This window comes from Girardinichthys multiradiatus, chromosome 6 (assembly GCF_021462225.1).
Source record: "Girardinichthys multiradiatus isolate DD_20200921_A chromosome 6, DD_fGirMul_XY1, whole genome shotgun sequence".
NCBI classification, from domain to species: Eukaryota; Metazoa; Chordata; class Actinopteri; order Cyprinodontiformes; family Goodeidae; genus Girardinichthys; species Girardinichthys multiradiatus.
In genome coordinates, this window is record NC_061799.1 from 2,162,571 (window position 1) to 2,187,967 (window position 25,397).

The following is a 25,397-nucleotide window of genomic DNA, read 5'->3' on the forward strand; positions in this document are numbered from 1 at the left end:
GATGAGTTCCAGTCATTTGGTGGCTTTGAAATGCAATAATACTCAAAATTTCTACTCTGGGGAACACAGATTGGGGTTGAAGAGTTTAATTTTGGAACCAAGGTTAGGATTTTTATAACGGAATAAAGACAAGTAAAATCCTTCATTTTAGGAAAAGAAAAGAAATAAAGGCTCTCTCAATACTAAAGAGGATGGTCGGCTTAAACTCCAGTCTCCTTGTTTGATTTCTTAGGGTTTAAAGATTAAAGAAATACATATGAGTACAAAGGTACACAAGGTGATTTCAGATTACTAAGAGATAAAATATTGGAACATTTATCAGCATTTGGATTGTAAAAGAGGGGTTCTAGTAATAGGTTCTCCCCAACTCTCAAAATTTAAATAGCCCAAATTAAAGAAAATGATGTTTGTTCTTTTTTGAAACACTATGTGGGAAAAAGTCCAGTTTGGAAACAAGCTTCTTATCTTAATTTCTGATTAAGTCAAAGACTGCAGTTTTGTTTAGTTTGGGTATACCATAAAAATGTCAATGCCAACTTTTCTAATTTCCCCTCGGGGATCAATAAAGTATCTTTGAATTTGAATTGAATTGAATTAAAATACTTCTTTGCATTTAACTCGAAATTCCGCAATACAGCTGCGATCAAATTGAGCCAAACAAAAAGAGAACTATAACAATAACTCTCAGGATTGTAGTTATTATTATAGAGTTACAGTATAAAGAATTAGCAAAAGGTTTCAGCATCAGTAAATTTGGATTCATTTAAGAGAAAACTGTTGCAGTGCTTCTAAATACTTTGAGATTTTTTGGACTATGTGCACTCATTTTTACAAAAAGGATCCTGAAGATTGTCATAACAACATTGATCAATTATGGCATTAAAAGATATGGTTGAGAAAACATATTCTGAAAAGAGATTGTTAAAAATGTCTTTGAATTCTTGAAGCTTCAAATTTGGCCATTTGTCTGTCTTTGATGTTTTGTCTTTGTTTTTGTTGGAGTGAATGTTTGTTATATATGTTGCATGAAACAATAATCCATGTTTAGAATAATGTTTCTAAATCCCAGATTGATTAAACTTTGAGTTTTCAGGAGAGTTAAGAAGCAGCTTGTTTCTGAGGTAGGTGCATGTTAACAGTTTTGTAGTTTAAGGATCACTAAGATGGGTTGGAATGAAGAAACTGTGGTAAAGCCCATAGGCTGCCAATCAGAGGTTAGTTCTGCCTGACTCCGCCCACCTACCAGGTTGGTTCACACCTTTGCTCCCATGGTAACACTCAGCACCTCCCTTCCTGAGTTTTAACACTGTTTAAAAGACAATAGAATCAAAATGCTTGTAGTGATTGTTGCCTTAATAACATGTTTTTTTGGATGTAGGATGACTTTTGGATTGATGTGTTTTACTATTAAAAGGTTAATGAAATAGTTTAAACTAGTTTGAAGAATTAGTTTTGCATGCAGAATCATTGGTGATTTATTAGATTGAAAGCTTTCCCTGGTGCCCTTAAACTAGCTGACAGTTCAAGATATGCAAGAGTAAGGAATATATTTTTGATAAAGAATCTGAGTCATGACTTTATACTTGGTGGGAATTATTTATTAGATTCGAATTTGTAGGGTTTATGCATCTGAATTAGATTAGATGTCCATTAATCTAATACTCATCTTTGCACAAGACAAATCAGGATGATATGTGACTAATTTCTAAGTGAGACATTGATTAACTGAATAACTAAAGTTTGTATTTTGTTGTTAATGGAACTGAAATGCAGTTAAAAACATCTGGATTTGTTTTTATGTTGCTTTCGTTAAATTCATAGTGACACATAGTTATGTCAGAATTCATTTATTTGGTTCTATGTAATGTGATCTTGGTTACTAGAACATTTTTGTACAAACTTTTTGCTGAATTGTCGCATGGGTTGGACCCTGCGCCAGAAGAGGGGATTGTCAGAATAAAGTAACATGGGGTTCCAAAAGTTGTAGCACTCATGGAAAACAAAGGGTAGCTCATACCTCCACTGAAGACTTAGTGACAATGCGAAAGAGACGTACTTTGTTTATATAAATGGTGCATAGCTCCCTAAGACCACATTCTGAAAACCTCTCTGAAATTATGGTGTTGATTCTTTTGTGAAATTTTATATCTCCACAGATTAGACAATTTTTGAAATTCTTTTTGGGTATTCTGAAACAATGTAATGTTGACCTGTAATCAGACCTTCCTCAAACATCATGTCACATTTTTGATATTCAGAATGTTTAGCTGATGGTCACTGCTAGTATATCAGGTGAAGTCTGAAGATAAATTCTTTTGATTTTGTTGGATGTTTTGATGAAGTTTATGTAGTTAAGCACTTAGGTTTGAGAATGGGACTTTGAATTGAAAATTAGCCAAGTGTTGTGAAGGCTCTACCTATTTTTCTCACTTATATGAGATTGAGACAAAGGACACAGGCAAATCTCAGTCCTTTTGAAGTGCTGTGTGGCAGGTCTCCTAATTTGGACATGGGGATATTGCCAAGATCATTTTCTTCCACATCTTTGTGTGAAGATAGGATGTTGTTTTACTGTCAAAACCTGTCCACTGTGTTTTCTCAAGTTTCACAGACGGTGAAGGCTGCATTACCAGAAACAGCCACTTCCACCCTCCACTCCTTTATTCCTGGCGACTGGATTCTGGTCAGAGAATTTAGGAGAAAACACAGGAAGTCCAGGGCTGGAATGGCCCATATCAGATCCTACTAGACGCTGCAGGAAAGCTCTAGCTCCTCCAGCTTCATCTGGCTTCCAGGACAAGTCATCTTCCAACTGGATCATCCACGGCTTGAAAGGTTTGAGGACAGTGGACCACCACAAGACAAAGAACTGTAAGCTGATCACTGGCGAGTGATTGAAGAGGTGGTTGAAGAACACTGTTCTTACAAGGGCACAATAATCTCTTGGGCAGTGCAACGTTATTTCAGAATCTACTTAAGGCCATCGCATTGCCTGAAAGTTAGAAATCATAAGGTCATTTGCCTCACTGCACACACACCACAGTGAGAGATTCTTTCCTCCCACTTTGACAGCGAGACTGACTCTGAGGAGGAAACCTCGGATGCTTTTGTCTAACTTTTATGTTTATTGCTTGATATTTATCATTATGGTATTATTACAAGTTTGAATGTGTTCATTTCCACTGTTGTTTAGTTGGACTATGGAAGCCTAACTTCCAGCAGGTTAGAGTTCCTGTTTCTAAATATATTTCTAGAGGAGCTTCCTACGACCGCCCACCTGTACCAGACTAGTAACAGGTCAGCTTGAAGCCACTCAGGAGAGACAGCAGGATTTTTTGTTTTTTAAGTTGTGTTTATAATTTGTTTTCTTTGGGAAAAGCTGTTTGCTTTCAGTACCAGAAGAAAGGACATTCCACTTCAAGATGCAGCTATATGGAAGATGGTCTGTTCTGATGCTAATGATTGGTATTGCAAGTATTTTTATAACTCTTGTGTTCATTTTGGGAAAGGTACAGCAAAGACAATGTGTGCTTAATCTGACTAATAATACTCATCAGCGAATTCGAAGAGAGATTCATCACTTTTCTGACTACTATGATCGTACTGATAATGTTTGGTGGCAAATGATGCATCAAAACTGTGAGGAATTATATTGTAAGGGACAGCAGAAATGTTAGTAGATTTTCTAGTGAGATTAATTTAACGTGTGCGTCTACAGGAACTCTTTATAGAATTTGGGGTATTAGAAATCCGATTAAAGATCCAGATATTTGTATTACACAGGAGGAAAGTACACCTTATTTCCTTGGGAAGACAGTAGGTTGCGAAGCTATTATATGTGTTTTATGTGCTTTAATCAACAGACATAAATTTGTGTCATGTCCTATCAGAACTGATCCTTATACTATTTCAGAATCTTTGGCTTCAGATCCCTTTGTGTTAACTTTTAATCTTACAGCCTTACCGGATGGAGGTTAGTTGTATGGCCAGGCAGGTAAATTAACCAGGGTTTTTGTTACTTTTCCTTTATGAGATGGGTACTCATGTCCTCAGAACATGGGTTGGATGTGTGGAAATAGATCATATTTGTATCTGCCTGCTACTTGGTCTGGAGTATGTTATCTAGCTCATTTACTACCTACAGTCACAACTTATACTTCAATCAGCCTAAGCTATTAGAACGATGAGTTTGCAAACTAGAATGGCTTTGGATTATCTGTTAGCTGAGAGGGTGATGGTTTTGAAGAATTTTCCTTTAGTTGTGATTATCTCTAATCAGAAGAAAGGAGTTGTAATGGAAATTCTTTTATTAAGTGTTCCAAAGTGTATGACCTTTGGTTTACCTCACTCCAGTGAACATCTGTGTTAGAGGAGGAAGCTGTAAAAGCCATTGTCAGAAGTTTAATGGTTAAGGACATTTGTTACGGTGATGCCTCGGGGAGAGTAGATGGTTGTTCCTAGGTAACCTTCTCACCTCTGAACCCGAGAAGGGTCTGGGGTCATAAAACACAGACTCTTTGAAGTTGAGATAACACTGTCATGTTCTGGTATAAATACTGTGTGTAAATGTTGATCGGGGCTCTGCTTCACTCAGTGACAGGGTCTTCAAATGCTGAATGCCTTTGAATAAAACTTATAAAGACAAAGTCCAGATTTTCTCTTGTTATGAGTCAACTTCTACCCACTTTGATAAGAAAATTCCACAACAAGCTTTCACAGTCTGTTTTCCAAAAGTCTCTGGAGGACTAGACGGACGTGACGAATGTGTTCTTTAATGTCCTTAGAATAGATCAGGATGTCATCAAGGTAGATGAAAACAAAAATGTTCAAGAAGTCTCTAAGGATATCATTAATTAGTGATTGAAGCACTGCTGGTGCGTTACACATTCCAAACGGCATAACCAAGTATTCAAAAGTTCCCAACGGGGTCTTGAAGGCGGTCTTCCATTCGTCCCCCTGGCGGATCCTAACCAAGTGATAAGCATTACGGAGATCTAACTTAGAGAAAATGGTAGAGCCATGAACTGGTTCAAAAGATGAGGAAAGGAGTGGGAGAGGGTATTTATTTTTTACAGTGATTTGATTTAATCCCCTATAGTTGATGCATGGGCGAAGCGAGCCATCCTTCTTTCCTACAAAGAAAAACCCTGCTCCGAGTGGAGATGAGGAGGGGCAAATTAACCCAGTTACCAGTGACTCATTAATATAATCCTCCCTAACTTTTCTCTCAGGTCCTGAAATATTATAAAGCCTACTGGAAGGCAGGGGAGCTCCGGGAAGCAAGTCTATGGCACAGTCATATGGTCTATGTGGGGGCAATGATGAGGCCTTGGATTTGCTAAACACTAACCTCAGATCATGATACTCAGAAGGGACCTTTGCGAGATCGGAAATCTTATCTTCTGCAGGAGCTGAATCTGAGGGGAGTGAGGCGACTGCTGACTGTAGGCAAGAGGAATGGCAGCTAGAAGACCAGGAATCAATTCGGTTCTCTGCCCAGTTAATGTGAGGATTGTGTTTCTTTAGCCAGGGAAAACCTAAAAGAACGGAATTCAAAGCAATGGGAAACACAAAAAAAAAATCTCCTCCCTATGATTTCCAGAAAGGATTAATGTCAATGGTTTGGTACGATGAGTGATTAGTGGTAAATTTTGTCCGTCTAATGAGGACACCAACTGGGGTGCAGAAAGTGGCTCAGTCTCGATCTGTGCTTCATTAACTAACCTTTGATCAATAAGGTTCTGATCACTACCAGAGTCAATAAGGGGCAGATAGGTTCAGAAAAGGGCGGTGTGAAATTATTGTGGCCGGTAAACAGAGCCTAGGGGTAAGTGGACGGTCCGTCAGTCTCCCCTTACTTACTGACGGACCTGGTCTTTTGGTCTCGTGGGGCGAATAGAGCAGTCAGCAAGGAAATGCTCAGATGAGCCACAGTAGAAACACTGATTAGTCTGGCGGCGTCTCAATCTTTCCTCTGGAGAAAGTCGAGTCCACCCTATCTGCATGGGTTCTGTTTCAGTAATATGTGAAACTGAGGTGGGGTGAGATGTTTCAGTGATTAGGCCAGGAGGACGAATCCTAACGGTGCTCTGTTCAAGTCGAGATCTTTTTCTATCTCTCATCCGATTATCGAGTCTGACCGCTAAATTGATTAGTCCATTCAAAGTCTTGGGCTCGTCGATTAATGATAACTCATCCTTTAATGGATCGTTTAAAGACTGGAAGAAGGCTGCTCTGAGTGCACAGTCGTTCCAGCCAGAGGCTGCTGCGAGGGTGCGAAAATCAATGGAGAACTCTGCCACTGACATAATTTTCGTGCAGTGGCGGTTAAATCAATCTCACAGGAAAAAACCTGTTGAAACTCCTCCTCAAAATCAGAGAATGTACAACCAAAATGTAAACAGGAAAACGCGCCTCCGCCCATCTCAGGGCTTTACCAGTGAGTAACCCCAGAACATAAGAAATCTTTACTGAGTCAAATGGAAAAGACTGTGGGGAGCGATTAAACACAAGAGTACATTGGAGGAGGAAACCCTTACAATCACCTTTCTCCCCAGAGAATTTTACACGGTTAGGGGAAGTGACATCACGTGAGTGCGGAAGTTGCTGGGAGACCGGAGAGGTTGCAGCGCCCTCTAAAGGCGGGGCGGTGAGATTGCTCAGGGTGTGCTGAAACAGGGAGGTTAGTTGTTCAATCTGCTGGTTAGTCTGTTTCTGCTGTTCAAAAAGAGAGCGGAGGGAAGAGTCATGAGTGGTGATTTGATGATGTTGTTCTGAGAGAGTTCTCCTGAATGCTTCTGCTGGGTCGGGTTGGCCAGAGTGTTCTGTAATAATGTTTCGAACGGATTTGACCCACATGCAGAAAGCAATTCAGGAGACAGAGTTATAACGGTAAGACGTTTATTGACAGTATGTTGAAATGTGTAGGAGACTGGAACTGGGACACCAACTGTAAAATAAACAGAACTATAAGCAAGGGGAAACTCTGGACCTATATTCACAAAATATATTTCTGCCTTACTGATTTGAGGGAGAGATCCGCCAGAGGGGGGCTGGAGAGACCAGGAGGTTGTTGACCCGTGGGACCGGAGACAGTGAACACTGGTGTGCCAGGATGATTGATGGTCCAAGAGTCTCTGTAGTTGGTGCAATGGTAGGAGGAGGGTGGACAGGGTTCACAGAGGTAGATCCATGGAACGCAGGAATCAGAAGCCTGCCAGCTGGTTTGATCCAATGAGGAAACAGGAGGCTTGAGTCTTGGTTCATGGGGTTGGATAGCTTCTTTCCAGAAGACGGTATCCAGGCAGGGTTCGATGCTGAAGGCAAAGTGAGGTTCAGGTTACCTGCAAGGCAACAAATCCAAAATTACAAAAGAGCAAAGCAAGGTCAAGGCAAAGGCAAAGTAATGTGGCTTGAGCTGTACCACAAAGGGCAGCACTCTGGCAGTGAGTTGCTGGCAGCCTCCTCCTTAAATACTCCTCAGCAGATCATCAAGGAGATAGAGAAAACCTGTCACCTCTCCTCCGGTTCAAAACGCCATCTAGAGGTTAAGAGCAGAAATAGCACCAAAACAGACAGACATGGCACAGATCCTGACAGATGCTTAGGGTTCTCCATAATGTTCTTCGTTTTATGAAGAATCCTTCTTTGTACAATAATCTCCAGAGGTTCCAGAGGAGTCCCCAGAACAGGACCAGCCTTCTTTATTAGCTTGTTGAGCTTGTTCAAGTCCCTAGCTCTGATGCTGCTACCCCAGCAGATGATGGCAGAAATCACACTCTCCACAACAGACATATAGAAGATCTACAGCATCTTGTTGCAATCACTGAAAAACCTAAGCTTCCTCGAGAGGTTCAGTTTGCTATGTCCCTTCTTGTAGACAGCTTCATAGTTGAATCTCCACTCGGCTGTTGTCCAGGTGAACACTGAGATATTTATACTTCTCCACCAACTCCACTTCTTCTCCCATGATGGAAATAGTGTCTGACCAATCCTTGTTTCTCTTAAAATCTACAATCATCTCCTTTGTTTTATTCACGTTCAAGATGAGAAGATTGTTTCCACACCATGCCACAAAGCGGGCAACCAGCTCCCTGTACTCATAAGGAGTCACCCACATGCCTTTTGGCAAAGTCATAACAGCTTTTTTGTGACCACTCCTTCATAAAGCCCAAATCTATGGTGTGTACAGCTTATTATATGGACAGATATTCCACTCTCCAGTGGAACTCTGCAACTCCTTCAGGGATACCTTTGGTCTCTGTGCTGCCTCTCTGAGTAGTGCCCTCCTGCCCTGGTCTGTGAGTTTTGGTGGGTGTCCCTCTCTTGCCAGGTTTATTGTACCATGATACCATGTTACTGTGGTGCTTTTCATTTGAAGATAATGGAATTGACAGTGCTCTGGGGGAACATCAATTTTGTATGGGGGAAATTTACTGCCAAAAATCAAGAGCACATATTTTCAATTTAAGAGCAGAATTTTTTTCTGCAAACTTAGTAATGCTTGTACTCAAAACTTCTGCTTGCACTCAAAACCTGTGATGCTTGCACTCAATAAATCTGCTCTCTTTCAAATATATTTTGCTCTGCCTAATTTCTTTGTTTCATGCTTCTTGAAGAGATATTTTCTCCTCGCACACAAACTTCCTCTCCGTACGCATTAAAAATATGCCTCATCACCTCTACCCTGCTTGTGGATTTGTTTTGCTCTGTCTTGGATTGGAACGGGACCATCACCTAGCAACTGTTCCAGCCAATAGAATGACAGTGTGAAACTACAAGCTCACAGCTTCAGTTGGGGTGCGGTTGTTTTTCCTTCTACTGGGTGTGGTTACGTGGCTACTGTAGATTGCCACATCTCCTCTTCCGCTGCTTGTAGGGCACCACAATTAAACCAAAGAGGAAGAAGAAGCAGCAGCAGGTACTTGTTTGGCTTGGAGACATCCATCCATCCCTTGTCTAAACTTGCATATTCTTGCAGCTGACGCTAATTTGCTGTAGCAAAGTCGTACTTAAGGTTAGTTTAGGTATTTTTGAGAATAAAGATACATCTTTATGAGTTTCCCATTTTGAGATGGAGCTGATTATAAATATGTGAACTTTTTACTTTGCAGTAGTGAGTATATAGCAGTGTGCTGTATAAGCTAATATAATATTAGACTTGCTAACATCAGTGTAGCTTTGTGATTGAATTGCTGCCGTATATTTGCCCATTCACACAGAACACTAATGTTTTAATAAAGCAAATATGTATTCAGGTTTCTGTCACATGATTGTGGCTGTTGCTGGTTTCTAATCAGATCCTGTTGGATCAGATTCTAACACAACAAACCAGTCAACAAACTTAATTTCGGTGATGCTGCTGTCTATACCTGGGCTGCTTGGTTTGTTTCTATTCTAGAAACAAACATCTAAAATATGCAGGGCAGTGTGTGTTGAGGACTAAGGTTGAAAAGCACTGCCCTATCCTATACAGTACATGTGTGTAGCTAATATGTTGCCCCCTGCTTGTTAGATATTAGGAAAATGCATAAACCTAGTGCGACGAAAATCCTTTTCTTAAATTATGACCAGTGTTGAGAATTAAAATCATGTAATTTCATGCTATCAGTTTAGTTTGCATGTGAGAACATTGAACTGAGATTTAACATGAGTGAGCCTTGGGGAGAGAGGACAGCAGGGGTCAGGGTGAAACAGAGGTTAGAAGGTTCAACAGGGGTTAGAAGGTTCTCGGCAGCTGCAAGCCATAAAAGCTGGACAATAAAGCAATAAATGTCAACTTTTGGCCATGGTATAGATGCCACAAGGGAGCTTGGCTGATTTAAAACACCTGACGGAAAAAGGGAAGGCACAGTGAGTAAGCTTTGAAGTCCACAGTATAAAGATGTACCTGGAACTTGAAATGACAGATACATCTGGGTAAAGACAGCCATGCTTTGCTGAAAATCCATCTCTCTCCGTAAGGGCCCTTATGAAAATGTTCTATTCTTCATGTAATTTTCTTTCATTGTGTTATTTTGTATATTCATTTTGTATTAGAAATCATTGGACTTATTATCTTCCAAATTAAACTTGCGTTAATCTTAATTTCCTGCTCTTCATCTGTTCTTTCTCACGACATCCGGAATGGGAGAGGTTGAGGCCGCAAGAATATCAGTGATAGCATTATTTTACCTCAACAATTTGGTGCCGCTACCCGGATGTCGTGAGCATAACCGAAGGAGATTGCATCATCAGCGGGGACAAAGGTAAGTGGTTTTTACTTGGCTGTTTCCCCGCTGTATGATGTGATTAACCTGAGGTGTATTTAAAAGGCCGCACGGAGGCGGTTTAGAAGAGCAGTTAGGATAAAAAACTCTGTGCCCCAGAGCTGGTCGCTGGCCTAGCCCCCCTTCTACCGGACGCAGAGTTGTGGATCGTGCTGAGAGTTCCACACTCGGGATTTGGCTCACCCAAAACGTGGATATAGTTTAGTTGGGGACGTTTGGACTTAGGAACGGGTTGGCTCACCCAGAGGTTTGTGCTCACCTCGAACAGGATGCACTCATAGGAGCGGTTTGCCCCGCCGTGTCGAAAGCGACCAAACGTGTGGCCATTGAGGTACGGGGTAACTCCCTTGGTCAGGACTTACACTCAGTTAACTGAAACCCTTTCTCTTTGTTGCCGGTAACCGTAGGGTTTCACCTGTCTGCTTTGATTTCTTTGTATTTCCCTTTCCTCTCCTTGCTGTACACAGTGTATGTATGAGTGTATGTGCATGTGTGTGACTGTGTATGTTGGGCTGCGCATGGTGAGCTGTTTGTGAAATTTTGAGGAAACAATTATTGTGATTCGAACACTGGTTGGTTTTGTGCTGCAGTTATCAAATAGTAACATGGAGGAGTATTATAAGGTGTTTGAGGATGCTGACAGGGGAAATGGTTGGAAACCCCTTGCAAAACAAAATAGATGAATTGTAGCGTATTTGGATTAATCATATAGATTCACACGACGCTAATAAAGTAAATGAATGTCTGGAAAATGCTGTCAAAGTGAAGGGAAATACGTATAACCAGGCGCGTAGTTAGGCCTGGGCAGGCTTCTTGATAAAAGACATTTAGAAATATAAAAAAAATGCAGCCACAAAATGGTATTGGACTTCACATTTTTATTTAAAAACAATTAGCTTTTTAAATTGTGTTCCATATACTCACGTCCTGCTCCACAATAACCTGACAATGAGGTGAAAGGAGAAGACAAAACATTGTTATTTGCGCGCTTACGGCTCATGTCAGAGCAACCACGGAGCCAACCGAAGAGTGGGAGGCTGGTGCTGGTGTGTTCAGGAACAGGTGGAAGCAGAGCGGTATAACTCAGACGAAGATAGTGATAGAACCTGAATGCTAACTCTGAATGGGCTAAAACGTTTGTCAGCAAAATTCAGATTAAGTTCTTTTCTAAATACCTCAAAATGTGTCATTATTTGCTTCAGTTATTCAGTTATTCATTATTTTTCTTCAGTCCTAAACTCTGTTTCTCCTTGTTCTTCATTCAGCTTCTAACCAAATAAACAGTACAATTATTGCAAACTTTTTTTGTTCACAATAATTTACATTCAGTCTAAAACCAGCCGAGACAAAGAACTGATACAATATGTCCTATATTATTTTAATGTTAAATTACCTGTAAATTGTCAGAGGGTGTGTTGAATAAGGCCAAATATGCACGAAATGTGGAGGAAAAGGCAGAGAGAAATTGGAAGCGTTTAATGCCGCCTTCACCACCGTACATCCACCCTAATAATCCGACTTATTGGAATCAGCAACTGAGAGACACCAGGTTGCCAGCTCCAGGACTGCATGTTGCCAGCGGAAGTGGTTTCTGATTACAACCAAAACAGCAACCGCATGTATTGAAGCTACCAACTCTATTTTTTTACATCTTGCAAAAAAAAAAAAAAGGTATCGAAGTGAGTAAAATGAAAAACAGATTGAAGAATACACGTTACTTTTTAGGACTAGTTATTTCAACAACAGGAACCCATATTTTTCCTGCACAAAATCTGCCATTTTACATCATCCCAAACAAAGATTTGTTGTCATTTTTGGGTTTGACTGCCAATAGCTGAAACTATGTCCCTGAGTACACTGGTTTGACAGCACCACGGAGTCTTTTGGTAAAAGAGCAGGGTTGGAAAAATCTTAATGCATCACTGAATTGAAACACAGATGCGAAGAATTGTTCATTAAGTTTAAACAGCTGCGGAGGTTTGCTGCACAATTGCTCTTTCAGGATTACTGTCTATCTTTTTTATTTAGATGTTTCTGTAACAACAATGTTGTTGCAGAAAAAGGGGGATATAGAGGTGATTCAGTATGTTAGCTGTGTGCTAGATAATATGGAAAAAGACATGTTGATTTGAAACAATGGTTGAGAAGTGGATTTGTGACTGCAGCACAGAAGCCAATCAAACATGAAAATTAAATGAGATTTATGGCTCGAGCCTTGTTGTTGCCTAAAAAGTAGCAGGTTATGTACGCAGCTTCAATTTGGTAAGTGTTGAAGCTGAGACCTTTGAACATCTAAACTTGGAAAAAATCAAACAACATCACAAAAGGGGTTCTCCACTTGAGGAATTTACTGTGTGGAAGAGAAAAGGCCCTGGTGATAAAAGTTGTGAAGCCACCAAAAATGAGAGAATACATTTCGGAAGAGGCACATGGAACATCACATGTAGGTATTTTGCAGGTGCCTATCAATCCAGAACAATGGTGGCACCCATATTTAAAAGATATGGTGAGAGAGAAGATCAGGAACTGTTCTATTTGCGGACAATTTAATCCAAAACCTACTGTGCATCCATTTCCAGGTAAGTTTAAAATCCACACCCCACCTGGGAAGGAGATCATCATTGCCTACACAGACATGGTATCCACAGCGAGAGCATATAGATACAGGTTGGTCTGTGTGGATGGATATTCAAGATGGCCTGAGGCATGGCTCACAAGAAAGGAAGACAGTAAGTATTTGGTAAAATGTTTAATTAATCATTATATTCCCAGACATGGCTTCCCGGAAAAGACAAGATCTGATCATGGAACTCAGTTCAGGAGCAAAGATCTGCAACAGGTGGAGCAAATGTTGGGACTGAAACATGCTTTTGGTACAGTGTATCATCCTCAGTCACAGGGCAAGGTTGAAAGAATGAACCAAACATTGAAAACAAAATTGGCTAAAATCTGTGCACAGACCAAATTAAATTGAGTGGATGTTTTGCCAGATGCTTTAATGTCTGTCAGGATGTCTGTTAATCAGTCCACAGGTTACACCCCACAGCCCACTCCTGCAATCATCTATTGTTTAAAGGCTTTTATTTTGTAGAGAATGTTTTGTCTTATTTTGAAAATCAAGCATGGTTGTCCTTTCAGGTCTGGGTTATTTCTATTAGTTATATAGAAGATGCTTGCTATTCTAAAACCATGTTATTATCAGCATTCAAAAATCATTAGTAAGCATGGAAGGTTGATGAAAGAAATTGCCCTTTAGGGTTAATCACTGTTGTGTGGGTTTTGGAACAACAGTACATGCTGTTTAAGTTCCCCACACAACATGGCCGCCATGTAGTTGCCTCCTATGAAGATGGTCAAAGGGTTAGGGGTCGGTTCAGGTTTAAGCCATAGAAATGAATGAAAATCAATGAAAGTCAATGCAAAATCCTCAGAAAGATAGTAATCCATGCATGCGTGTGTGTCTGTGTGTGGGTGTGTGTGTGTGGGTGGGTGTGTGTCCCAGTGTGAGACACAGAGAAAGACAGAATCACATCCAGACATATACAGTAGGAGATACACAGAGCTATAAATAGAACAGTGAGGAATGAATCAGCCAATCATCAAAGAGTGTCAGTGTAATTTGACACCTGCTGTTTCTCACTCACGCAGCACCTCACTCTGTGTCTGCCCCTGGCCTGGCTTTATAACATGGATGCGCATGCTCCCGAACAACTGGCCATAACTCGGAAACCGTAGGGGCTATCGATGTCATTCTTGGACCGTTTTTATCTGAACGGACAGGGGAACATTAATATTCATCCTTTATTTGTGAAAATATAATAATAAAGACACAACACTGGGTGAAAAGAGAGGGAAAATGGAGAAAAAGACAAAAATGCCTGAACATGCTCCCGAACAAAGTCTAATATCTCGGAAACCGTACATGGTATTTGAAATGTTTTTAAACTGTGGGCGACAGCTATCCCTCGTCCCCAATCATGGAGATTTTCATAGCTCTATGTCATTCACAGTATAAAATAAGAGGATGGAAAGAAATGGTGTCACTCATGGATTACTGGTCAAACTGTCATTGAAAATACATGGGAGGCCTACAGAATTCCTGTGAGTCTTGGTGATCGAGGGGGTTTTGACAGAAATCTATGAGACCTAGAACAATTTTGAAATTATTGTGTGAAAGCAGAGGCCCGGCCCTACAATCTGACCGAAAATTGTGACTGTAGAGCGAAATTTGTGGCCGTGAGGGCCAGTTGAAACTAATTTTTTCTGGAAAAATCCCCTCTTTCTACACTCTAGTAAGTGCCATCTTCACTGTTACGAGTGTGATTTTCTCGCAAACTTTGTGTCGCTTGGAGTCTAATTTTAGCGAAACCGTAGCAGTTATCAACAAACCGTTTTCACTTCTGAAAAGCCGGCGGATTTGTCTATAAACTGAAAGTCAAACTGTGTTTCTAAGTGAAAGTATGGTGATACAGTAGTGCCTCAAAAACATGGAATTTTGAGGATTCCTCCACCCCTGACTCCATTCATTCCTATGGGGATGTTGGGGGGTGGTTTTTTGTAAATTACGTCGCCATGGTAACTCGAAACGGCAATAAAAGTAATAGCACACCTCCCGGGACCGAGCCGGACGTTTTGATGTATACAGGTCCTTCTCAAAATATTAGCATATTGTGATAAAGTTCATTATTTTCCATAATGTCATGATGAAAATTTAACATTCATATATTTTAGATTCATTGCACACTAACTGAAATATTTCAGGTCTTTTATTGTCTTAATACGGATGATTTTGGCATACAGCTCATGAAAACCCAAAATTCCTATCTCACAAAATTAGCATATCATTAAAAGGGTCTCTAAACGAGCTATGAACCTAATCATCTGAATCAACGACTTAACTCTAAACACCTGCAAAAGATTCCTGAGGCCTTTAAAACTCCCAGCCTGGTTCATCACTCAAAATCCCAATCATGGGTAAGACTGCCGACCTGACTGCTGTCCAGAAGGCAACTATTGACACCCTCAAGCAAGAGGGTAAGACACAGAAATAAATTTCTGAACGAATAGGCTGTTCCCAGAGTGCTGTATCAAGGCACCTCAGTGGGAAGTCTGTGGGAAGGAAAAAGTGTGGCAGAAAACGCTGCACAACGAGAAGAGGTGACCGGACCCTGAGGAAGATTGTGGAGAAGGGCCGATTCCAGACCTTGGGGGACCTGCGGAAGCAGTGGACTGAGTCTGGAGTAGAAACATCCAGAGCCACCGTGCACAGGCGTGTGCAGGAAATGGGCTACAGGTGCCGCATTCCCCAGGTCAAGCCACTTTTGAACCAGAAACAGCGGCAGAAGCGCCTGACCTGGGCTACAGAGAAGCAGCACTGGACTGTTGCTCAGTGGTCCAAAGTACTTTTTTCGGATGAAAGCAAATTCTGCATGTCATTCGGAAATCAAGGTGCCAGAGTCTGGAGGAAGACAGGGGAGAAGGAAATGCCAAAATGCCAGAAGTCCAGTGTCAAGTACCCACAGTCAGTGATGGTCTGGGGTGCCGTGTCAGCTGCTGGTGTTGGTCCACTGTGTTTTATTAAGGGCAGGGTCAATGCAGCTAGCTATCAGGAGATTTTGGAGCACTTCATGCTTCCATCTGCTGAAAAGCTGTATGGATATGAAGATTTCATTTTCAGCATGACTTGGCACCTGCTCACAGTGCCAAAACCACTGGTAAATGGTTTACTGACCATGGTATCACTGTGCTCAATTGGCCTGTCGACTCTCCTGACCTGAACCCCATAGAGAATCTGTGGGATATTGTGAAGAGAACGTTGAGAGACTCAAGACCCAACACTCTGGATGAGCTAAAGGCCGCTATCGAAGCATCCTGGGCCTCCATAAGACCTCAGCAGTGCCACAGGCTGATTGCCTCCATGCCACGCCGCATTGAAGCAATCATTTCTGCAAAAGGATTCCCAACCAAGTATTGAGTGCATAACTGTACATGATTATTTGAAGGTTGACGTTTTTTGTATTAAAAACACTTTTCTTTTATTGGTCGGATGAAATATGCTAATTTTGTGAGATAGGAATTTTGGGTTTTCATGAGCTGTATGCCAAAATCATCCGTATTAAGACAATAAAAGACCTGAAATATTTCAGTTAGTGTGCAATGAATCTAAAATATATGAATGTTAAATTTTCATCATGACATTATGGAAAATAATGAACTTTATCACAATATGCTAATATTTTGAGAAGGACCTGCATATTGTGGGGGTGCGCGCTGCAGTTCGGGCCGCATTAAAGTGGATAGGTTTTGACCAGGTGAATAATAATAGGTGCCTGCCATGCATTGCATGGGAGACTCTCCTATGCATTGCTATGGCAGGCCCCAATAAACACAGAAAAACAAATCAAATGATAAAATCAAACAACAGAGGTAATTTAAAAAAGTTAAATACAATAAAGCGAATAGAATGATGGACAAGAAAATGAAAGGAAAATTGAAAACGCAAATAATCATGCCTAGATGGCACAGTCAAAGGCCACTCTAAACAAATAAGTTTTTAATCTTTATTTGAAGCAACTTAGGGTTTCGGCGCTTTTACAATTTTCTGGCAGTTTATTCCAGATTAGTGGATCATAAGAACTAAAAGCTGCTTGTCCATGTTTGGTTCTGGTTTGGGTATGCAGAGTAGATTTGAGCGAGATGACCTGAGAAGTCTGGCTGGTTGATACACTGACAACAAGTCTGGAATGCATTTAATGCTAAGCCATTCAGTGATTTATGCTGAGCGTTACATTAACGCTCAGCATGGACTCCTGCTTTACTTGCACTGCCATACTTGCACAATGATCACCTGCACTGTTGTATTGCTCTTGCATCTTATACTGCTCTATATTTACTCTCACTCACTTAAAACTGTGCACATATATTTATATTATATTGTAGATATATTTATACTGTTTAATTTGTATTGTATTGCACCGACTACGCCAAAACAAATTCCTTGTATGTCCAAAAACGTACTTGGCAATAAAGCTTTTCTGATTCTGATTTATAGACTAACAGAAGTATTTTAAACTCTATTTGTAGCTGAGGTAGCTTATGTTAGAGGGCTGTAAGGTACTGTACGCGTTTAGCACTGCTCTCAATCTGGAGTGTCGGCAAGAACACCACTTAGGCCAGGATTCAGCTCATCACGGGATGTTAGACTGAGGTGCAGCAGTCAGATTAATGAAGACAGGAGGCAAACTCTTTCAACTGCTCTGTATTCCGAACTTAGGGTGAAACAACTTACAGGTCTCTTACAGCAGCGAGTGTTTGCTGTACAGGTTCAGCTGAGTTCATGTCCATTTACATAGCGTGCAGATGGGTGTGTATGTGTGGGTGTGTGTGGTTTCCTAGAACAAACAGAATACACAAAATAAGTTCGAGTAGTCCTGCCACTACACATTACACCACATCATTACACATTACATAATGAACGGAGTGGATACAATACAGCTAGCTCGGACTTAGCAACAGGCGAACAACATAAAATAGATAAACCTCTAACTGCTCATATAGTCCCCATAAACACCCAAAAATCCCACAACTTACTTGTCAATAATGCATACATGAGGAAAACACACCAACAACAACGGAAAAATCCCTCCCTCTGGATTAGCGCAACAGTTCGTGCCAAATTTATCCACCGAAATATCAGTAATGTTGGGTACAGCCACGTGACGTCATCACTACTCTAACTACGGTATCCCGTAAGGGACAAAATAACATTAAACAGAATACCGCAGCATGAACATTAGTGCTCAACACTGAATTCAAACCAACTATACCTATGTAACATTCAGAGTCTTTTGTACACTATTCTCTGAGCTACAGGGAGCCAGTGTAGGGACTTTAGAACCGGGTTGATGTGCTCCACTTTCTTAGTTGTAGTGAGGACGCGGGCAGCAGCATTCTGGATCCAACTGCAGCTGTCTGATTGACTTTTTAGGCAGGCCCGTGAAGACACCGTTGTAGTAATCAATTCTACTAAAGATGAACGCATGAATTAGTTTTTCAAGGTCCTGCTGAGACATTAGTCCTTTAATCCTGGAGATGTTCTTTAGGTGATAGAAGGCCGACCTTGTTACTACCTTTATGTGCCTTTGAAGGTTCAGGTTTGAGTCCATCACTACACCCAGGTTTTGAGCCTGATTGGTGGTTTCTAGCTATATTAACTGAAGCTGTGTGCTAACTTTTAAACGCTCTTCCTTTGGTCCAAAGATTATTACTTCAGTTTTGTTTTGATTCAGCTGATGAAAATGTTGGCATATCCAAGCATTGATTTCTTCTAAGCATATACCCAGCGCTTGAATGGGTTCATGGTCACCTGGTGACATCGTAACGTATAGCTGTGTGTCGTCTGCATAGTTATGATAACTTACGTTGTTGTTTATTAAAATCTGAGTTAGGGGGAGCATGTAGATATTGAATAGAAGGGGCCCTAAGATGGACCCTTGGAGAGCGCCACATGTGATTTTTGTGGTCTCTGATGTAACGTTACCTACAGACACAAAAAGACCCTGTCCTTCAAGTAGAATTTAAACCAATTGAGTGCTGTTCCAGAAAGGCTGACCCAGTTTTCCAGGAGCTCTAATAAAATGGAGTGATCAACAGTGTTGAATGCTGCACTAAGGTCTAATAATACCAGCACTGTGGTTCTTCCACAGGCTGCATTTATACGGATGTCATTGAACACTTTGACAAGGGCAGTCTCCGTACTGTGGTGAGCAAGGAAGCCTGACTGGAAGACATCAAAGAGGCTGGTCATTATTAGGAAGTTGTTTGCTGCTGAAACACGGCTTTTTCAATAATCTGCAAAATATATCTATTGAGGAGCAGCATGAAAAAAAACACAATGTAATTCTAATACCTTTCTATATGTGTTAAAATGTGGTGCTTTGACAAAGTTACGTTCCACATCTACAGCTATAAAGCATTTGTTATGGCTTTGGTATAGTTTGGTTTGGTATGGTATGGTCTGAATTGTTAGCAAAGGACTACTTGAATGCCACAAGCAGCTGAATTTGTACTTAAGTTTTTTTTTTTCTTTATACCAGTTACATTTAGTTGAGTTATACCAGTTCAAGGGGGAAATTAAGTTCAACATAGAGCCAGCTACACACCTTATCTTTGTTCAACAATGCCGGTCTCAACTTTAATTAAACCACCTTTCTTTCTACAATATTGTGTATGACTGAAAAACAATCATGTTCCCAAACAGCAGACTAATGATTGTGGGAGGTCCTCAAGTTCTGGTTTGTATGTATTATTCATGCTCTTTGGTTTTGCTTCATGCGTTTAGGTTTTAAAGTTGTATAAGAGAGTTCCACACTCTTCTTTTGCTTATTACATCTAATGACCAAAAACAGAAGGCAAAACAAGAAAAAAACAAAACAAACAAAAAGGACACAGCTTTACAACTGTTACAACTCCAGGTACAATTATATTTGAGTATTTAGGTTCTAATACTTTGTAACACTTGGCATTTACATGCCTATTCCTCTCATTTTCACAACGGTACTGTTATCTGTTTACAAAGATTTAAACATGTTTATTTGCTGTCAGAGTTCATACTTGAAATTAGAAAAAAAAGGAACTTATATTAAACTAATCTATTAAACTTATAGAGCTGACAGGAAAGTCGCAAATATTACTGAACTTCAGGAGAGTTGAATGTAGTGCTGTCAACATGCACTATGCTGCTTGTAAAACGTGTTTAGTCGTAATCAAGTACACCAGTGATTAAGGCACACTTGTTAGGCAGATTCTGGATTGAATCAGCCCTGCATCTCTTCATTCGTCAAACGAAAGTACCATCACATGTCAAGTCTCATCTGACCAACAAAATTGCTCGCATGTGCACTAATGATTTAAGAGCCTTTGCAACAGTAGAGGGGAAAGGCTTTATCAAGGGATAATGTACCATTAAATGTGCCACTGAATAATTAAGTATACTTTTAAAGATGACATGACGTAATTAGTGGTACACTTAATATTTAATGATGATTTTATTGTTTTAATTTTGTCCAGTTTGACCCTCCATTCTTGATGCCTGTATAGGAGGTCATGTCAGAATTTGAAGCAGGTGTGCTGGAGCAGGCACACATCTAAAACTTGCAGGGAAGGGGTCCCTGAGGACCAGGGCTGTGAACCATTGAGGTACAGTTTCTAAATTGTGAAGGTAATGCCTTTTTGCATTTTTGTTCACCAAGTACAGTTCTCTTGCTAGTTGCATTTTTCTTTCATTTCAGCAATTTGAAACATAAACGTAATGTCATTATTCAAAGGAAACAATCACTTAATAAATGAGTAAAATACAACTATGTACATTTTGTTTATTCAACTAAGATAGGCATGATTTGTTTCCTTGTTTGATATTTTATTTCTTGATTATTATTCTTTTTACTTTAACTGGCCTTTACTACAACTAAAAACAAGGACTTAACTGGTCTTTCAAAGAAATTGCCAAAAGACTAAATGAAGAAAACAAAAATCACACTCTTTAACAGTGGAGACGGCAGTTATTAGAGTGTAAAAAGAGGGGATTTTTTCAGGAAAAATTATGTTTAACTCGTCCTCACGGCCACAAAATTCCCTCTAAAGTCACCATTTTCGGTCAGTTTGTAGGGGTAGGCCTTTCCGTTCAAACAATATCTTTAAAATATTTCTAGCTCTCACGGTTTTCTGTCAAACCCCCCTCGATTGCCAAGAGTCAGAGGAATTCTGTAGGCCTTCTCCCATGTATTTTCAATGAGTTTGACCAGTAATCCATGAGTGAAACCCTTTCTTTCCATCATCTTATTTTATACTGTGAATGACATAGAGCTATGAAAATCTCCATGATTGGGGCCGAGGGATGGCTTTCACCAACAGTTAAAATGTTTTTCAAATACAATGTACGGTTTCCGAGATATTAGACTTTGTTTGGGAGCATGTTCAGGCATTTTGGTCTTTTTCTCCAATTTCCCTTTCTTTTCACCTAGTGTTGTGCCCTTAATTTTATATTCTCAGCAAAAATGTGTTAATATTCTCGTTCCCCTGTCCGTTCTGATAAAACTGGTCCAAGAATGACATCGATAGCCCCTTCGGTTTCCGAGTTATGGGCAGTAGTTCGGGAGAATGCGCCTCCATGTTATAAAGCCAGGCCAGAGGCAGACACAGAGTGAGGTTGCTGCGTGAGTGAGAAACGGCAGGTGTCAAGTTACACTAACGCTCTTTGCTGATTGGCTGATTCATTCCTCACTGTTCTATTTATAGTTCTGTGTATCTCCTACTCTATATGTCTATATGTGATTCTGTCTTTCTTTCTGCCTCTCTGTGTCTCACACACATCCATGGATTACTATCTTTCTGAGTTCTTTGCATTGACTTCCATTGATTTTCATTCATTTATATGGCTTAAACCTGACCTGACCCCTAACCCTTTGACCATCTTCATAGGAGGCAACTACACGGCGGCCATTTTGTGTGGGGTACTTAAACAGCATGTACTGTTGTTCCAACACCCAGACTACAGTGATTAACCCTAAAGGGCAACTTCTTTCATCAACCCTCCATGGCTACTAATGATTTATGAAAGCTGATAATAGCATAGACAATGGTTTTAAAATAGCAAGTAGGTTGTATATAACTAATGGAAGTAACCCAGAGCTGAAAGGACAACAATGCTAGATTTTCAAAATAAGACAAAACATGCCTTTACATTTTAAATTATAAATAATTGGAGTACTGGGCTTCACATTACTTTTGGAACTCATCAAGTGTTGGAAATGGGACTATGTTGGCCCTTTTTAAAATAAGGCTTACTGAAAATTTCAAAATAAAAGCCTCAGTCTTCCAGAGTTACTAGTAGTTTTTTTAAACTGATAATAGCATAGACAATGAATTTTAAATAGCAAGCTCCGGTCCGAGAAGCACGCACCAAGAGGCAGGCCCCGTCTAAATTTCTTCCGAAATTTTCTAGTTTGCTTTGTGATTGTATTGTAATTATATGTACAGCGCTTTAAGTGTCTCGTTGCTGAAAGCGCTACATAAATAAACTTACCTTACCTTAAATGGGAGCGGGATGGGAGTGGGAGTCAATTTACCAGGAGTGGGATGGGACAGGATTTTTTTTTTGTATGCTGGCCTGTATTGGGATGGTACAAGGCATTTTTCTGTGGGAGCGGGATGGGACAGGAGAGAAAATCCACTCCCGTGTCACCCTCTAGTCCTCACTAAAAGTTAGAAAGTGAAGCACATCACCCCAGTTCTAAAGTCATTACATTGGCTCCCCATATCTCAAAGAATAGACTTTAAAATACTTCTGTTATTCAGTAAATCAATAAATACATTTCAGTCCAAGTTTGTATGTACAAACAAAGAATTTGACTCCGGTACACTTTGCTCTCTGGTTTTTGTGTTTTGCATTAAAGAATATACACACAGCTCCCGAGACACCTCCGCAAAACCACAGACGCCATAATTCAATAAACAGTGACGTGTCTGAGGTATGATCACCTGTTCAATAAACAGTGGATGTGGATTGTCTGAGACAATGGTCGACACTTTGGGCAGGGAAGGAGCCCCGTCGCTTTAATTACTTCACAAATACAGTCGGTGTGAAGACTTTGTCTGAGGCAATCCGCAAGAAACAGCTGTGGATGTCTGGCTTAATTCAATAAACAGTGACATGTCTGAGTACTTTTTAACTTTTTTTTTTTTCAGTTTCTTGTGACGTTTAACATAGACCACATCTACAGGATACAACCTCCGCCTCCTACGTGGTATGAGAAGAAGACTTTGAATCAGAAGGATGAGGCAGCAGTTGCAGGATGACTGTTTTCTCTAAATCCTCAATAACTATTGCTCTAAGATGAAAAAAGAAAAGTTTAAGGTAACTAAAACTATCATCCATTTTACCAAATGGAGTCTCTCATGATTCCAAACAAAGTCTTTTAGCTGTAGAATCCATTTCTAATGTGGAAACAGCATATTGAGCAGTCATAAAAGTTTAGATAATTCCATGTTTGGCTTACTTTTTAACAATTTTTTTTTTTGTTAGTTCATTTATTTCTCTGTTTTAGATCATCTCTACAAGTTGCTGGTGCAGATTCGATTACTCAAACATTTGAGCAGAGGAAGAAAGGTTCTGTATCTACTTTTTGTGTTCCTTGTTTTTTAGATGTAAAAACATCCATCTAAATAACTCCTGCGCTAAAACAAAGGGAATTTACAATTCTGTCAGGCTTTCTCTTTTTATCAGAATTTCGTGTGACGTGCCTGCATTAAATGGTACCTTTAAAGAGACTGCATGTTTTCTTTTTTTATTAGATGTAAAAACATCTAAAAACATACAATTACATAATACAGTAAAATAATAAAATTAAATAACAGCCTTAAACACATACTTTTGTTTTAATTGGTTGGTTCTAGATTTGTCGCCTTGTGATGATAACATCCGGTTAATGACGATATCCGGTTACGCCACCGGACGTCCCGCCCTAGGATGTCCCGCCACTGGAAGTTCCGTCCTAGAATATCCCGCCACCGGAAGTCTCACCCACCTGTCAACATTTTCTCATCTCGTTTGATTGAAGGATGTCCATTTAGTCTCTCACGTCTCCTATGAAGCTGGTAAATACTTCAATGAATTTACCACAGCCCAAGAATCTGCTTGGATCCACCTGACCAAATCGCAGATTAAGTCCTTGCTCAACATGCCCTGCTAGTCTACCCTCGTACACCTATCAACAACTGGAGAAACCTGTTCACACAGCACACCGGCCTGCCAACCTCGCTCTCTGTGGTTTGTTCACTTCTCCCCAGCCTCAACATAATCATCAGAAAGTAAGCCTTGCTTCATCATCTTCATCATTGAAATCCACTTACTGGATATTAATCTTCCTCTCTCTCATAGTGAGCTGCTCCTGGAAGCCAGACGCCTACAGAGTCCTGTTACTGCCAGAAAACATAATTTCAATAAACCTGCTTAAAACTGTCTTGTTTCTGAGTTGTGCTGAACTAGAGTCTCCTGGTTCTGAAGTTAATATGACACCATCCTCCTCTTGTGAAGGAAAATAACTATGTTAAAAATAATTGAATTATGTAATATGAATTATTAGATGGGAGCAATATGTTAAAATGTTGCTAATTTTAATGTATTGCAATAGAATTTATTGTGATGGCCAACAGAAAAATATTTTTTCCCTGATATAAATGTTAAATGAAGATTTTAGTCCAACACTTTAATCTAGGCTCTGTGTTACCATTGTAAATGCGGATAAATGTTAAATCCCAAAGTGCATTTAAATTAAATCATATTCTGATTCAGACGACGAAGCTTCAAAGTCTCCATCAGCCATCACTTCCATTTAGTGCCTTATATACTAAGTATAAATTAATTTTATCCTGTCACAAACAGGCAACCGAGGAAGTCTTAGATGTAATGTCTTTCATTTTTAAAGAGGTTCAACTTCCTGATTGTTTGGAAGCAAACTGAAAATAAAAGCATGCACCAGTTTGTGTTTGCAATTTGAATACAAAACCCTTTATTTTATTAATTTTTTTATGATAGGCTAATTTATTAATACTATCTGGTTGATAGTCTGGTCTGAGTCTATGATGATTTTATTTTGCCTACTTTGTAGTCTTTAGCCCCGTGGAGTCTAGAGATGTTTTTAGGAACATAAAACTTACATTTTCTGCAATATGCATAGTCATGGCTATTTACAACTCACACATGCCTTGAAGAGAAATCAGAAAAGATTAAACAGTTAAAGGTCTCATGTGTTTTTATTCAGCTACTCAGCACATACAGCTTGGAACTCTATTAAAGACAACAGCATAATATGTAGGATTTTTCACAGACAGGGTTCATACAAGAAATTTTATCCTGTTCTTATGTGAAAGAATAATTTGGAAGTATTACATAATTTCTATGTGTATTATAACAAGGTGGCCATTTGCAGTTGGATTTGCAGTTGAGATGAAGCCTGAGGCAGAGCATGGTGGAAACGGCAGGTCTTCCTTTGTTTTCCTGAAGCACAACTTTATGGACAATTAATGTCAAGCTTTTCAACAGCAATAACCATCTCTCTTCTCAAATGACAA